At 34.2% G+C, this 14,620-nt stretch overlaps 1 protein-coding gene across 4 annotated transcripts in view; it reads right to left on the bottom strand.

Moving 5' to 3' along the window:
* Window positions 1–14,620, bottom strand: part of LOC149905448 (uncharacterized) — a 95,636-nt gene that overhangs the window by 41,381 nt on the left and 39,635 nt on the right. The gene's annotated exons all lie outside the window — the stretch shown is intronic.

Here is a 14,620-nt window from a genome sequence, read left to right as displayed (position 1 = left end):
TTCTACGATACCAATGCGTATTTCACAGAAACATGTTTATAGGGGTAATATCGTAATCTACTAATTGAATAGGGTAAAGATATTCTATTTCCTGTCGCTTTAGAAATCGTTTGCAATGCTCGTTTTCCACAATTCACAACTTAATTTATATAACTTGGAAATTTGTTCAATAAAAAAGACGCTTTAGCAGATATTTACAATTTTAACTATAGAATTTAAAAACATTAAATTGTTTACCCAACTGATCCTCTTCTGTTTATTTTCATTACTGATATTCGTATGTACTTTTTGTACAACAACACTTTCTACATCCTTAAATATTTACAAGTTATATGTTTACATCTATTATCACTTTTACATACAAGTGAAAGCATACACTCATGCGGAATGTCTACAAAAAGGCACTACAAAAATACAAATATGGCATGGTTATGAATCACAATTCTCTACTCAAAGAACCCGTACTCCAATACAGACAAAAAGGCCAAAAGGCAAATTCACCAACAGTACACTACCTACAAACAATCCTCATATCGATAAAAATGCTTCCAAAACCGATCCAATCTTCACACATCGCGCACCACGCTAAAACTTTCAACCATCGCATGCCATACGTTAACTCCGTGACATTGACTTAACACCTTGTGCGTTATAAATTAGCCGCACAGAGCCAACAGTGGCCACAATGGCCAATAAACAGAGATATCACAAACCACGTATCGCACTGTCGATTTGCTGATGCGAATCACAACAAAGAAGGGTTACCCTGAAATTTTTAACCAGTACTAACTCCAGAGTGGAAAAAGACAGATAGGTCTTCCAATACCATCACTTTCCCATACTGGATTTGGTACTGCATTAAAAAGACACAGTAACCCCTTTCTCCTCTATGTTACGGAAGTAGTGACAAAGATGAAACAATGTATCATTACTGCTCGTTTAGTGCAGAATATTCAACTGGTCGTACCTACTCAGTATGGCAAATAAAGGGAATGCTAAGCTCAGCAAAGATGTGGCGTTGGTTAAATAATTTTTTAAACCCAGGAAACAAATAAAACAAAGATAGCGCAAACACAGCCGACCACGTATCGCACCATCGCATCGGTTTGCTGACGCGTATCGCGCAACTGTTCCTGTGTGTGTTACGGTGGGAGTGTCAAAACGGTAACAATATATTGTAGCTGGTGGTCTAGTAAAGTATTTCAACTGGTACTCTAAATAGTATAGGATGCTACAGAGGAACAGTTGTTGCTTTTTAATGGTAAAACAAACTTTTAAATTGTTTGAGCTAACAGTTAAATTGAAACAATAAAAAACCTCTCCAATTTGACGACCTCCTACGTAACAACGTCTACCACTTTATAATAATTTATTAATACTACTTTAAATATGAGTAAAGACGACAAGTAACGTTAAGCAAATATGTATTTACGTACTAGAAAAGTATGTATTATATATCGAATATCCACAAAGCCACATAATAGATCGCACTCGACTCACTCATAGATTGCCTTTACATTATGTCTGCACGTCCAACCAGTTACTCAAAGAGCCAGCGAAGCGTGGCACACTGCTTCAAGGTATTCTTACCATCGCCATGTTATTTAATAGTATGCACTATTTTTTAATTTTGACCCACTTGGCGCAGTGATTAGCGACCCTGATTATTGCGCCATATATTGTTGCCACTGAATAAATGTTGTGGTGTGTTTGTACATTGTGTTTTTTAATGTCAAGGTTGTTGTGCTGTTCATACATTTGGTGAGAACACGCTGTGTTTTGTTTGGGACTAATAAATAAATAAACGAATTTATAGTGGTAAATACCAATTGAATATATGATCTAAAAGTACTATTCCTTTCACCAATTCTATACACACACACACACCAATTCACAATTATTTCCTCTACGGTGATGGCCACACTAATTCCGTTACTTTTACTGTAATCTGTATTCGTACAAATACATCATAATAGGTAGGTACTCTATCAATGTACAATTCTAAACAGAATTATGTTTTTCATTTTATTCAAACATAACACCCACCACTGAAAAAAAAACTAGCCATTTCACCATCCACCCGTTTCCCCACACGCCCGCAACATAACATATGCTCCATACACATTGCTCGACAACATTACTGCACGTTTAGTCACTAACTTTAACAGCCAACGAACCGCGACAGTGGCCATTACACACTTACATTGCAAACGATCGATTATTGGAGAGAAATTATTCATTTATTAACTATTAGGTTTCCGCCCGCGGCTTCGCCCGCGCAGTCAAAGAAAAACCCGCATAGTTCCCGTTCCCGTGGGATTATCGGGATTGCGTCATTTTCCCGGGATAAAAAGTAGCCTATGTCCTTTCTCGGGTATCAAAATATCTCCATACCAAATTTCATGAAAATTGGATCAGTAGTTTAGGCGTGATTGAGTAACAGACAGACAGACAGAGTTACTTTCCCATTTATAATATTAGTATGGATTAAATTGAGTTTTAAATAAAAATGGCTTAGTAGGTCTAATTCAAAAACTTTTATGTTAAAAATTGGTACTTAAAGTCAATTAAAATATTCTTGAATGATATCGCGTTATTCCTCTTAGATAAAAAATTCAATGAATTCTCTATAAACGGTATAAAATCATAATTTTCAGTGTAATTTTAAAAAATATAAACATTTTTCAACCTTGATTTTTGTCTCGTATCCATTATCCACGAATAAATACCTGATTAACGAGCATGTTTAGTGTTTACAGCAAGAAATAACTTCCTACGTACCTATTATTGTTATAAATAGATCTTTTACATTCAATCAATATCAAGGACACCCCGACAAAAATATAAATCGAACACTTTAATATTAATGTTGTTTTTTTGTTCCCTTTGCACATAAAAACTGGCGAATCGAATAAGTGAATATGTATAATAAGCATAAATAATAGAGACAGAGAAAAAAATCTCCGCTGATCCTTAGAAATGTTGCATAGGTATTAAATTATATGTAGAGCTATCTCTACAAAGCAGATTTGCCGTCAATACACTAATAAAACTATAACTTCTTTTAATTTAAATACTTTGTTAGTTTTGTGGATTAAACATCCATACTAATATTATAAATGCGAAAGTAACTCTGTCTGTCTGTCTGTTACTCAATCACGCCTTAACTACTGAACCAATTTGCATGAAATTTGGTATAGAGATATTTTGATACCCGAGAAAGGACATAGGCTACTTTTTACCCCGGGACATAGGATAGGTTTTATCCCGGAAATCCCACGGGAACGGGAACTATGCGGGTTTTTCTTTGACTGCGCGGACGAAGCCGCGGGCGGAAAGCTAGTACACTAATAAAACTATACCTTCTTTAAATTTAAATACTTTGTTAGTTTTGTGGATTAAACATCAGTAATAATTTTAGCGAACGTAAAACACTGGCGTCATTTTACAAGGCGCAGGAACCGTTTTAATAATAAATTTCCTGTATAGGTACGGTCTACGTACCTAAGTACCGTACGTTTTATCAAACTAAAAAAAAAACTCTCACTAATAATTGAAAACTAAAAAATAACCTATTTCTAATCAACTAACGAAAAATTTCCAAGATACAAAAAATAATGCTTTTATTATCTAGATATAACGACGAAATACTTCAAATAATTGAAAATGAAAAACCAATAGGTTAATTACTCTATGAAGAAGTTAGGTAATTGGGTATATCACGAGTCGAAATGAACGGTTAAACTCAAAACAATCGGTAGGTAGGTACTGAATAGAAAGGTTGCTAAAGGTCACGTGTAATGGCTCGCGATCATAGGCGTAACTATTACTGAAGGCTACGTTCTTAGAAGTGAGATGAGCGATAAGCGGAAATCTAAAAAAGAAAACATGAAAAAGGATCAAAAACAATTAAATGAAAATACGAAACAACACGAGATGTTTTTATTATTCACAACGAAAAGAGAACTACCTATTCCCTAATCCACCGATGGCATATCCTATTTTACCCTTTATATTTCCCTCTTCAAGTAGGCAACACCCGTAACATCAGTTGCGGTAGTCTATGGGCGGCGCACTTAGCTTACCACCAGGCAAGGCGTCTGCTCGTTTGCCTTCTTATGTTATAAAAAAAAAAAAAAATTTTAAAACGATAAACTAAACTAGTTACTCATACTCATAGATAAAGGCTAGTCAAATAAAGGTGGAGTACAGCTTTAACCTTTTGAACGCCAATGACATCTATAGATGTCATGCGCAATCGTGCCCTGTGCGCCAACGACACCTATTCATGCCAAGAAACAGATCATAGATAAATACAAAATAAACATATTAAACCTTTACTTTTACGTGTTTTATTTATACAGTTTATGAACTGAATCCCCAGTTATTACATAATTGTACACAGTAAACAAAATTGCCAAGTAGTTATTCAAATATTTGATGACAAAAAATAACTTAATTAATGGCTAAAAAAGCATGTTCTCTCGCGCCAATGACATGTATACGTGCCTACTAGTGATGTAGTGTAATATTCAAGTAACTTCATTAAAATTTCAGCGAAATTACTCTAATTCGCTTAATTTTTGTAATAACTACAAAAAAAATATATAAGCTTAGTCACTGAGAAAAAAGGTAAATACTACATTCTTTGGTATAATACCATATTGTCTATATTGTGGATATTGTTGATTTGAATATTTTCCTTTTCGCCAATCATGCGCATCCCTAGCACAGTATCGATATGCAATCCCTTCTGCGCCATTGACATGAATAGATGTCGGACTGGTGACGTCGTAAGCGCGTGCCGTGTTGTTAAGTGCGGAAAGTTGTAAAAATATTTTATCGAGTAGCGGGCGAGTGAGCGAGCAGTTTTCAAAATTTATTACCTAATAAGTCTAATCAGTGCCTTTATTAGAATATTCTTATGATACAAATTGTCGCTATGTCATATCAAAATATGGTAATTGACCTAAATAGGTACCTACATATAATTAGTATTTGTAATAACTCAAGTATTAAACTAAATGATTGGAAAATAAATATGTAGTTTTAATGCAATTCCCTTTATTTAAAGGTAATAGTTGTTTTGATTGAACACTCCACAATAATACCTATAGTTCATATAAACTTAATAAATAAACTCGATAAGTTATAATAATATACAGCTACACATCCCTAATCAGAAGCGAGAGATTATAAAAAAAAGGATGGTTGCCCGCGCCATTGGCATGTATACATGCCAATGGGGCGTAACTGATAGAGAATAGTGCTGTAACTTGCTGCAATTTTATATGTATTTTTGTATCTCAAAAGGTTGATTTTTTTTGTTGATAGTTGCTATAAATGTGGTCTTAAGTTTTTACAGTAGGAGATGAGGTTAAATAAATATTATTTTTGTGTTATAAGCTGTTTATTCAAATATTCAGACGTGAATTATTATGTTTATCGATAACATTTTGGACTCCCTACTATTTTCAAGGTTATCTCATTGAATTTGTGGCTTGGCGTGGAGGGCACGGCGATGCGTTTTTGCTCTGGCGGTCAAAAGGTTAATATTATGAAGTACTTATATATGTACATTTATGTGAAATTACTACATAATTATTGATAGGCTTTAATTTTTTTATATAATAGTCGTGTAGTATTTTCTAGTGTTTGATTTTACGCGAGTATAAATATATAAATACTAATATACATTTAGAAATTAAAGTGTTCGAATTGTCGGGAAAATAATATAATGAATGTTTAAAGTGTTTAAAATCCGTTAAAAAGTCTTTAATTTCTAGAATAGTCGTGTTTCTAATAAGATTCCTTCCAGTAAATTGATATTTGTGGCCACCTAATATGGAATCTCCAAGCCAATAAATTTTCCAAACATTTCCTAACAATATATCTCACACATTGCGAAAGAACGATTTACCGCTGCCCGCCAGTCGCCACACCAAAACCACACGCCGACTTTATGTTACGGACTTTCACCGCGAGAAAGTCGACTTAGAAACCGATCTAGCATTTACTTTACATACTCCACCGACCGGGCGTAGCGGAAACGACGCTAGCTTTTTATATACTCACTAGTAATAACTTTGTAATCCAATTTTATTACACTTTTTGTATCAAAAGTTCACATTACATACGACGTTTACTTGTGTGCGTTCTTCGCACATTATAATCGTGTGTGTACACTTCTAAACTGATGTTAAGAAATTACCGTAACTCTAAACAAGTAAGTATAATGTATTATGATAATATATCATCATTCTACACTCCGTGAACACGTAATAAACCATTTGCGGCGATAAAACCGGTTCTATTTCTAATTTCGGAAAGAAATGATGTACATTAATGCGATGTGTGCAATTTATGTTGCTCATTTAGATAAATTGTCATGATTATACTAGAAAAGGATTAAAGAAGAACAACTCTCTACAAAATGGTAGAGATATGAATGAATTAATAATATAATGCGTCAAGTATTCATAGAATTAGCCATCATATGACGTATTAAAGCAGTATTGTCGTCTAGCGCCATCACTTTCCTATATTGAAAATAATTCTGCAATTCGACATCACGGTAACCCCCAAAACGTCCACAATAATCCCTAAACTTCACTCAGCTTTACCACATGAGTAGAAAGACGGGCTTTACATACCAACCTTGCACCTTATCACATACTATCGTCTATCAAGTATCAGTTACAAAATCACAACAACACAGTTTCATAAAACTCCACAACCGAAAGCCAGTTCTTCACATTCTTCTACATCTATCACCCCCAAACTTCCATACTTCCCAAAAAATTCACCCAGCTTCACATACCTAACATATGTGTATATGATCCTTATCACATACAATCAGTTACAAAATCAATTTCCCCGACGCATTCGCATTCCGAGCGCTCTCCAACCGGTACCCGCTTTCGAGACAAAGCATTTATAATAAATCCTTCGGATAAAATCGCGGAAATATCGGGCCTTGATCGATCGTTTAAATGTCACTCCGCACTGTTGCTATGCGGAACCTCCGCGGGCCAATGCAAGCTTATTGTTGCATATTACTTGCGGAAACTGCAAAATTTACTTTTAAATCTGTCGACAAATTTTTAAAATGTGAATCAGTTTCTTATTATTTTATAATAGTCTTACGACTTGGCGAGGCGGTTGTGGCAACTTCAATGTATATTAGAAAGAATATTCTTAATTCTAGTAGAGCATTCATTACTTATTTGTTATTAGACTCAAATAATCACTAAGACAAAAACTTAAACTCATTAAATACACCAGAATGCTGCCTATATACCTAAGTAGGTAAACAATTCTAAATTGTTTATTTTGATAAAACAAACCCCAATGCAACATGACGAGATAGAATAAAGAACCAAACACAATAGACAATAATTGCTTAATTGACAAGCAATCAACAGCGAGCATTACATTCGCAAAGGATCTTCATCAATCATGTGATCAACAAACCAATAAGAACCTAGCTTTTCCACTTGCGAGTATATAATACGATTCAGCACTCAATTCATTACACAGACAAGCACTTAAATAAGCATCATTAAATGGACAAAAGAATTATCATTAACAAAAATGCGAAACAACCAGTTGAGAGACATTAAAATCAAATAGATTATTATTTCCTCACACATCAATACAAAACTGAACTTTAACAACACATACGTAGAGTTTTAAATACTTTGCATCACTAGCCGAATATCTAGCCATCAGAACAAGACCAGTGTATAATTAAGCACGTCAGATATGACAAATGAAACAAGTCGAAAACATTGTACAAACTACGAACACGGTATAATTATAATTTGTGTATCCGCTGAGGAGCGTACGAGTAGAGTATAATTACTGTATTAGCGTCGTGTTGGGATTTGTACAAATCAGAAAAAGCACATAACATATAATTAAAGTGAAAGTGTACGAGTAACTTTCGAAAATAAAGAGAACATACTAATGACATTAAATAAAGCATATTTTTATTGTTTCTTTATTTGGAATCAGAAGCAAAGTTATCAGACGAATTAACATGATGACAGAACCAAATAAATATATAATAAAGATATTAAAAACACGCTAAGAATAATATAATAGACTTTAAAAACAAGGTTAGTTCCTGACCTGTTCTTATTACCTTAGTTACGTCGCTGTAGGACAGTTACAATACGACTTTTGAAAACTATGTAAATTACTACCTAGTCAAAATTTGATGACCATATTGAATTGGAAATATTTCAAAATTATTGTCAAAACATCGGAAGAATATTAGTATATGATGCCCAAAATATCAAGGAAAAAGTGGATCAGTAAATAGTTTTCGGTATCAAACTGTCAAGGTCAGTCTGGACCTTATCGCTCATCTTCCAAAAGCGAAATCCTATTTCTCCATATAAAATACCCGAACACAGCATACACTCAACGGGTAGTTACATGGCATACATGCATACGCTAGACATGCATACTTAGTTACGTATACATACATTTCCCTAGTTAAATTGCAGTACAAGTTCTTACAATAAATTAAACTAATATTATGAACATTTCAAGGCACATATTATTACAGACATATCTATGAGGTGCGCTTGGGTATAACGTGCTTGCATAATACAGTGACTAATCAATTCGCGTAGCCTTGAAATTGTAAAAACTCGTTTGCAAACTGACGACATTATTATTGAAAAGTGTAGCGAATATATTATGTGGCTAGTTGGGGCCCGTTACGATGCCTGTGTTTGGTAAATTGTATCACAAGGGAGTACCTAAGTGATCTAAAGTAGGGGTTAACAGTAAAGATACTACTACAGGGCATATAAAGATCATCAAATATGCTACAGGTACAGGGACAAATGAAAAAAGACGTGTGGCACTCGGGGACTGCCGCGGTAAAGCTATTGCATAGCATGCCTTCAAGCCATACCTCCGTGCCCGTCGGAGTGGGGAGCGTGAGGTTTTTCGTTACGAAATTTCTGGATTCGGTCCCCGCGCTCAAGGCCCGCGATAGAAGCTATGCAATAGCTTAAAAAAAATCTTCGATAATACTTGGCGATTCCAAAGAATGGAGAGGAAGTAATTGTTAGCAAACTTATTAAGAATTTCTAAATGTGTCTTCCATCAAGAAATAGCAGCAAATTAGCATTACCCACAAATCAACTCAGTACATGCAGCACGATTATTGGCACACACATCAACCTATGAAACAGATCGTTAAATTTAGCATTTAAGAAATCGTAGATACATTCAAAATTGATATACAGCTAGCATTAATAGCAAGTGAACGCCTCAGCAGGGAGCTGTCGGCGACGAGTTTCGAAGCAATAAATTGTTGCAATTCCAATAATTTCAAAGTAATGCTTGACTTTACAAATATTTCATCATGCTTTTTAGTTTTAAGTCAGTAATTACCCTTTTGGGTTTTGTTTTGAATCAATATAATGAATAGACTAAATACTTTGGTATTCAATTTTTTTATTACGGAAACTAGTCCATTGCTTTAGTATTGAAGACTGGATGAATTAGCATTCGGCTATAAAAAAAACTTCTACGTGCACCTAAAAATAGTCTTCGTAATCGAAACCCATATTGAATAAAATACACGCATAGAACAATAATTTACTGTAACATATTTACAACAAGACCTTATAAAACCACTACATATTAGTGACATCATGTAACAACAAACAGGGATCAATACTGTATATTCAACACTGATCTCAAGACGTCACAAAGGCGCACCGCCACCTTGCACCCCCTCACCCCCTCCCGCCACTCTCGCCAATGCAATTTGTACATTTCGAGTGCACAAAGCCGAGTCTCGCTTTGACAGAATTAACTTGTCACCGTCCGCGTCGCGTCGTTGTGTCGCTTCATCTTTATTACAACGAGATTTACAGATTGAATCCGTTCTTATAGCTTAGGCGCCTGTAAAGTAGTCCCTACACGGTAATGCGTTTACGTGAATTGTCATGCTACATGAGTAATTTACATTTTTAAACAGTTCGCGTCCAGCCTGAGTATAGTTCGTTAAACACTAATCTTTTGCATGTCATGACGTAGACCTGACTGATGCGGCATGCTTGCAGGGTAGAAAATAGAAAGATTCGTCAATCAGCTACCAGCCCGTAGTTTGCATGTCATTCATTAAATTAAACGGTCATGCATGCATGACACCATGTGAAGCATGTCATGCTACATTACCGTCTATAAGCCTAACGATTAATCATCGTTTGTTACAGGATGGATGATGAAGGAAGCTGTATCGTGACGAAGATCATAAGTGATTTAATTTAGATCAAATGCAAATGCTATATTGACATTCAGGAAATGTCGAAAACATTTAAGTATGTAGATGATAATTTATTATGATCTGAATATCATAAAATGTATGTCAATAAATATAAAATAGATTTATTTATTATCATTGATTAGTATTTGTATTTAGGGCCGATTTTTCAATCCCTGGTTAAAACTTATCCGCCCAATAAAGTATTACCTACACGATAATATAAAAATGTCACCTGTAAACTGTCAATTACGTGCAATAAGAATACATTTTGAAATGGTAGTTTTACACGTTATTCGACGAATAAGTTTTAACCAAGGATTGAAAAATTAGCCCTTAGTAAAAGATATAAAGATACCAAAACTCTAAGTTACAAGAAGTTACAAAACGTCATAATCTATAGAATCACATATAAACGGACATACATATTGCTAGTATTTATAATATAATACAAAACATTAATAAGAATATCATAGTATAATGACTAACATGCAGTACCATTATTTATTCTTAGAAACATTAAACTGTCGAAGCGTATATTGAAAGAAATCGTCTAGACTTCGCCGCGTCTAGACTTAAAACAATATCTTAGTTGTTTTATGGTCACCGATGTTTGTTATAAGACAAATCCTATTTATTATTAAGTATTTATTAATTGGCAATCAAAGATTTAAAAAAACTGAAGTAATGTATCGAATAAATACTAACATTTTTATTTATATTTTACCGAATTTTAAACTACAAAAGTACCTACAAACGCTATAAATTCATATCACATTTCATAGTACCATTATTTATAGTCCAGGAGTCGGTTGTCGAATAAACACTATAACAATAGTCAGATAAATAGATGACTAAACAAGTTGAACAGTATCTACTGTTCAATTTGTAACCTGCGATGCCAAAGCACCGTGCTGAATTCAAATTTCGTTTGATTGCTGTCATTCATCAGTTTCAAAAGCTGAATTTCGTATTTTCTATTGAAAATTTATGGAAGATGATATGACTGAACGATTTCATAAATTCTGGATATCCTGTCTAGCTTATCTGTTAGTTAAAATGACGTATATATACGATATCTAGGACATTATCAGTACCTAAGCTGTGAAACTGACCTAAATTGTTTACTTTTTTGTTCATTCTTTCCATAGTCCAAGAAGTATGTACTACTACTATTGTCTATTCTATCTTCTATTGTATAGTCTATCTACTATTGTCAATTTTATTTCTCATATAAAATGCTTCATTATGATGACCCAGCAACATGACATCAATTTCCTTTAAATACATTGGAAATAAACTTGTAACTCATTTCAAAAAGCATCTGTTTTAGTATCCTTTTACTTTTACTACGCCCACAGAAAACCATCATTTCATTAAAATAAATCTACTCTACATTCAAAGGTCCGCAACGTTTTCAAATCGGGCGAGTGTGCTCAACCTTTTTTTCAGACGCAAATGTTTAAACGTAAAGTTTAGTACACATTATGCGGCCCCATTGAGTGCAGTCAGCGGGCAGCGTGTGTGCACACGCCACACGGCGGAGTGTGCGCAGTGCGAGCTCTAACGACTCACTTGTTAGGCAATACTGTGTTCTGAATTACTACGCAACGCGCGTGTGCTCAACCTTTGGCATGGGATTTTTGTTTGATTGTTGCGAAGGTTTTAAATAATCTATATAAATATGATTAATGAATTTACCATATTAAAGATAACAAATACAATTTTTCGTAACTTCAACAAAGCATGTTGTAATAAAAAAAATGTTCGGCTTGTAGACCTTGTTGATTACCTGTGCAAAAACGATAACAAACATACTCCTTAGCTGACTACTACAACTAAGTCCTAAGACTGCAAACTACAGCATATAACAATTATTATTTTCTCAAAGGTTGATCACACCAGCACGGTGTGTTGACCGCACAGCGTGTCACGGCATCCACTGACTACGAGCGAGTACACACAACACAACAACGCTGCGTTATTCCCGACACGTGCGATGCTATGAGACGATATTGTGAGCGAACACAGATATCGATATCACCATTTGATGAAGCCTATTCCTTGCTAATACGTTTAGTATTATATATTTGTGCTAATATGTAAATACTAAATCTATACTAATATTATGGAGCTGAAAAGCTTATTTGGCTGATTGGGTTGATTATTCTTGTACCTACTGGTTACAGTTGTACTATGTGTTTCGAATTATGTTATTTTCGTTAGCTTAAAATATACCATACTGAATCAATATTTCTCATTTTTGGTAGCAGCAGACCAAGTTGCGTAAATCAACAATAGTTAACCAATAAAAGGGGACTAAGGGCCGATTTTTCAATGCTTGGATAAAACTTAACCGTCCAATAAAGTATTACACGATAATATAAAAATGTCACGTAAACTGTCAAATACGGGCAATTAGAATAAGTTTTTAAAATGGTAGTTTTATACATTATTCGTCGAATAAGTTTTATCCAAGCATTAAAAATCGGCCCTAAAATAGGTAAATACAAACCTATAGATAGTCGGGACAACTTTTTTAACAATAAGTTTACCAAAAGTCGTATTTCATAGACAATTTCTAAGAACACGATAAATTAATAATCATATATTTTATCACATTTAAACTACCTACATATCAATAAACAAACCGTAAACACAACAATATAATCTATCGTTAATAACGTTAACAATTGCAAGAGTTAATTAAATTTAAATCTTTACAATCGCGTTACGATAATCAATCATGTGACTACATACACTGGCTTCCAACGCAAACCAAATTAGCCCTTATACTAATTAAAAAACGGTTCATATTCGTATAAACTATTGGTGTACACATTGACAAAGATTTTTCTATGCGAAACAAAACGTATGTATTATTATTGTATGTTCATGTCAAGGTAATATGATAAGTGGTCGTTTTATTTCTAAACTCGTATGAATATAAATTGGTTCTGGGAATTTATCATTAAAAATACGTTTGTGCATACTTAGCGATGTTATATTGTTTTGTCTAGATTTCGGGAACTATTAGATGCTATTATATATGTTTTGAATACTAAAACCGGTTGTTTCTTTTAACATTTCACATTGCCATAATATGGAAGTTGCATGTTGATTTTATCCTAATTTCTTGTATTAAAGCAATATATGTATTATAAATTATAATGGACTAAAAATTACCAACTCCTGATAATTGTCAGGCCATCGAGATATTACATAATATTTTGTATTCATATTACAATACAAATACAAATTGTGTTTCATCACTACACGTTCACTGGAAAACAAGTGAGAGTCGTAATATTAAGTTACAGGTCGAATTATACTACCGCTCTTTCTAGTTATTATAATACCTACCATAAAGATTTTTAGATACCTATTGCCTTCATCACAACTCTGTCCTATATTATTATTACAAATCAAAACAATAAATAAATTCACGAGCAGAATTCACCAACTTGCAACTTATTCCCGCGGCCCTTTATCCGGTTTGCACATCAATAAATATTTCGAGATTCCGTCAGCGGCACCAAAACGTCCCCGTTTAATTAATAAGCCCATACACGTGACATATATGCGGCCTGCGCGCGCGCAGTCACAGTGAACAGATTACAAACAGTATGGTAACGAGTAACGACCTACAAATCTTCCGAAACGGCTCACGCACAAAACAAGTGCATCGACAAGACACAAGTCTTGTCGATATGCACAAGCAGTCGTCGCGGGTGTTGTTGCGATATTTTCAGAAGCGCGAAGAGAACCTTCTTCAAAGAATACAAATCGTTTTCGTTTCGTGTCGTATCGCGTAATGACAAGTCAAATATTAACTTGTCAACGGTGTAACCTTTGATAATATTTATCAAAGTAACAACCCAATTGTACGTAGGTAATTATTTTATGAATGCTTGGTTGCTATACTGCTCGTATTCTATTTACTGTGGCGCAGTTCCGATGCACCGCCACTTCGAACCAGCCTCGCTTTTTCCCAAGAAAAAGTCGACAAACTTGTATGGTCGGTTCACTCAATGATTCATGTCAAAAATTGAAAAATTACTTAAACGGCTAGCTATTATACGACTTTTTAAACAGACATCTTTGGACATATCTAGATTCTGGATATTCACATTTTGAGATAACTTCATGTTTAAATATGCTTTTGGGCGTTTTTCTAAATTATTAATATCGATGCAAAGTCTATTCGATAACTAGTTTTAAATTGGATCCGGTTTTTAATTAAGTTCATCTATATGTGAGACAAATTCAATTTGTCGTATTTGGAAAGAAGTGTGATGTAATATGATATATGTTACAATATTATAATTT

The sequence above is a fragment of the Colias eurytheme genome, chromosome 10 (genome assembly GCF_061535395.1).
Source record: "Colias eurytheme isolate Ceu_HAF_F1 chromosome 10, ilColEury1 Martin Lab GWU primary, whole genome shotgun sequence".
NCBI lineage: Eukaryota > Metazoa > Arthropoda > Insecta > Lepidoptera > Pieridae > Colias > Colias eurytheme.
This window is presented reverse-complemented; position numbering and strand designations above follow the sequence as displayed.